Below are 3914 nucleotides of genomic sequence, written 5' to 3'. Positions count from 1 at the left end.
CAGACATTAATATGCATCAATAAGTAAATAAATAAATCGCAGATCTACACACAAGTGCGGTGGGGACGAGAGGGAGGATGAACGAAGGGAGCGAATCGGGGCAACGCAGAAGGGAGTGGGAGAAGAGGAGGGTTTAATCAGGGAAGGCTTCTTGGAGGAGATGGGCCTTCAATAAGGCTTTGAAGACGGGGAGAGCAATTATCTGTCTGATAGGAGGCGGGAGGGCGTTCCAGGCCAGAGGGAGGAGGTGGGCGAGAGGTCGGCGGTGTGATAGACGAGACGGAGGTACAGCGAGAAGGGGAACGTTAGAGGAACGAAGCGTGCGGGATGGGGTGTAGAAGGAGAGTAGCGAGGTGAGGTAGGAGGGGGCAAGGTGATGGACTGCTTTAAAGTCAATATGGATCTGACGTGGAGTCGACTGAACAACCCCTGGAGTTCCTTGAGGAGTGGAGAAACACGGGCTGAGTGTTTTTGAAGGAAAATGATCCGGGCAGCAGAGTGGAGTAGGGACTGGAGTGGGGAGAGACAGGAGGCAGGGAGGTCCGATTAGACCGTAAGCCCGTCAAAGGGCAGGGACCGTCCCTATCTGTTGCCGACTTGTACATTCCAAAAACGCTTAGCACAGTGCTCTGCGCAAAGTAAGCGCTCAATAAATACGAATGAATCAATGAATAACTGAATGAAAGGTCAGCAAGGAGGCCGATATAATAATCGAGGCGGGCTAGGATAAGGGCTTGCATGAATATGGTAGTATTTTGGATGGGGAGGAAACGTCGGCCCCTTCTCTTTCCCCTAAGCCATTTTCTGGAGCTGTACCTTCATGGGCCGGAATGTAGAACGATCCTTTAAGAAATAGTTGGCCCATAGACGCTGAATGGCCAAGAGCGGAGACCTGGGACGGGACCGACTTGCAATCGTAAAAGCGGGTAAAGTGAGGATGGATAGAGTCGGGCTAGGGGTGCACGTGGCTGAGCGCAACGTTCAGCGGCTCACCTCCCCGGGGTGTGAACTCCAGGAACCGGGGAGGGGCAAGGGTACGAGAAGAAAAAGAAGAAATATTATGCCTTGATGAGGGACCGTGAGAGTGGCCCTGGAGAAGCAGCGTGGCTCAGTGGAAAGAGCCCGGGCTTCGGAGCCAGAGATCATGGGTTCGAATCCCGGCTCCGCCCCTTGTCAGCTGTGTGACTGTGGGCGAGTCACTTCACTTCTCTGGGCCTCAGTGACCTCATCTGGAAAATGGGGATGAAGACTGTGAGCCTCACGTGGGACAACCTCATTGCCCTGTATTTCCCCCAGCGCTTAGAACGGTGCTCTGCACGTAGTAAGCGCTTAACAAATACCAACATTATCATTATTATTATTAGATGAGGAAAAGTGGGAAAAGTGGGAGCGGGAGTAAAGGATGTCTCTAGGGAAGCCTCCTCTGCTTGCCATCACCGACATCCTAGGAAAGAAGTAGAAGCAGAGAAGCAGCGTGGCTCAGTGGAAGGAGCCTGGGCTTGGGAGTCAGAGGTCGTGGGTTCTAATCCCGGCTCTGCCACTAATCAGCTGTGTGACTTTGGGCAAGTCACTTAACTTCTCTGTGCCTCAGTTACCTCATCTGAAAAATGGGGATGGAGACCGTGAGCCCTACGTGGGACAACCTGATTATTTTGCATCTCCCCCAGCGCTTAGAACAGTGCTTGGGCCATAGTAAGCGCTTAACAAATACCAAAATTATTATAAGTATGGTGAGAGGATTCTGATTCAGGAGTCAGAAGGAGTCAGGGCTGAGAATCAGTGTGGCCTAGTGGGTAGAGCAGAGGCCCGGGAGTCAGAAGGACCTGGGTTCTAATCTCAGCTCTGCCACTTCAATCATTCATTCAGTCATATTTGTTGAGTGCTTACTGCGTGCAGAGCCCTGTACTAAGCACTTGGGAGAGGACAGTAGAACAGTAGACAGACACATTCTCTGCCCACAACGAGCTTACAGTCTAGAGGGGGAGACAGACATTAATATAAATAAATAGATTTCATTCAATAGTATTTATTGAGCGCTTCCTATGTGCAGAGCCCTGTACTAAGCACTTGGGAGAGGACAATAGAACAGTAGACAGACACATTCTCTGCCCACAACGAGCTTACAGTCTAGAGGGGGAGACAGACATTATTATAAATAAATAGATTTCATTCAATAGTATTTACTGAGGGCTTCCTATGTGCAGAGCCCTGTACTAAGCACTTGGGAGAGGACAATAGAACAGTAGACAGACACATTCTCTGCCCACAACGAGCTTACAGTCTAGAGGGGGAGATAGACATTAATATAAATAAATAGATTTCATTCAATAGTATTTACTGAGGGCTTCCTATGTGCAGAGCACTGTACTGAGCACTTGGAATGGACAATTCGACAACAGATAGAGACGATCCCTGCCCATTGACAGGCTCACAGTCTAATTTCACATATGTACTTAAATGCTGTGGGGCTGGGAGGGGGGAGGAGTGAAGAGAGCGAGTCAGGGCGACGCAGATGGGAGCGGGAGAAGAGGAAAGGAGGGCTTAGTAGTCAGGGAAGGCCTCTTGGAGGAGATAGGCCTTCAATAGGGCTTTGAAGAGTGTGAAGGACCTGGGTACTAATTCCGGCTCTGCCCCTTGTCTGCTAGGTGACCTTGGGGACGTCGCTTCACTTTTCCGTGCCTATTATTCATTCATTCAATAGTATTTATTGAGCACTTACTATGTGCAGAGCACGGTACTAAGCGCTTGGAATGGACTAATCGGCAACAGATAGAGACAGTCCCTGCCCTTCGACGGGCTTACGGTCTAATCGGGGGAGACGGGCAGACGAGAACGATGGCAATAAATAGAGTCGAGGGGAAGAACATCTCGTTAAAACAATGGCAAATAGAATCAGGGTGATGTACATCTCATTAAACAAGATAAATAGGGTGATGAAGATATATACAGTTGAGCGGACGAGTACGGCGCTGAGGGGATGGGACGGGAGAGGGGGAGGAGCAGAGGGAAAGGGGGGAGAAGAGGGTTTAGCTGCGGAGAGGTGGGGGGGCTAGAGGGAGCAGAAGGAAAAGTGGGGAGCTCAGTATGGAAAGGCCTCTTGGAGGAGGTGAGCTTTAAGTACGGATTAGAAGAGGGGAAGAGAATTAGCCTGGCGGAGGTGAGGAGGGAGGGCTTTCCAGGTCCGTGGGAGGATGTGGCCCGGGGGTCGGCGGCGGGACGGGCGAGACCGAGGGACGGCGAGGAGGTGGGCGGCGGAGGAGCGGAGCGTGCGGGGTGGGCGGTGGAAAGAGAGAAGGGAGGAGAGGTAGGAAGGGGCAAGGTGATGGACAGCCTCGAAGCCTAGAGTGAGAAGTTTTTGTTTCGTGTGGAGGTCGATAGGCAACCACTGGAGGTTTTTAAGAAGGGGAGTGACAGGCCCAGAGCGTTTCTGCAGGTTGATGAGCCGGGCGGCGGAGTGAAGGATAGACCGGAGCGGAGAGAGAGAGGAGGAAGGGAGATCAGAGAGAAGGCTGACACAGTAATCCAGCTGGGATATTACAAGAGCCCACGGCAGTAAGATAGCCATTTGGGTGGAGAGGAAAGGGCGGATCTCGGCGATATCGTAAAGGTGAGACCGGCAGGTCTCGGTAACGGATCGGAGGCGTGGGGCGAACGAGAGAGCCGAGTCAAAGATGACACCGAGGTCGCGGGCCCGAGAGACGGGAAGGATGGTCGTGCCATCTACGGCGATAGGGAAGTCTAGGAGAGGACTGGGCTATTACCTCACCTATAAATGGGGATTAAGACTGTGAGCCCCATGTGCAACAGGGACTGTATCCAACCTGATTAGCCTGAATATACCTCAGTGCTTGACACAGAGTAAGTGCTTAACCGCCTGTTTTCCCCGATTAGACTGTGAACCTGTCACTGGGCAG

This window comes from Ornithorhynchus anatinus, chromosome 2, assembly GCF_004115215.2.
Source record: "Ornithorhynchus anatinus isolate Pmale09 chromosome 2, mOrnAna1.pri.v4, whole genome shotgun sequence".
Classification (NCBI taxonomy): domain Eukaryota; kingdom Metazoa; phylum Chordata; class Mammalia; order Monotremata; family Ornithorhynchidae; genus Ornithorhynchus; species Ornithorhynchus anatinus.
This window is presented reverse-complemented; position numbering follows the sequence as displayed.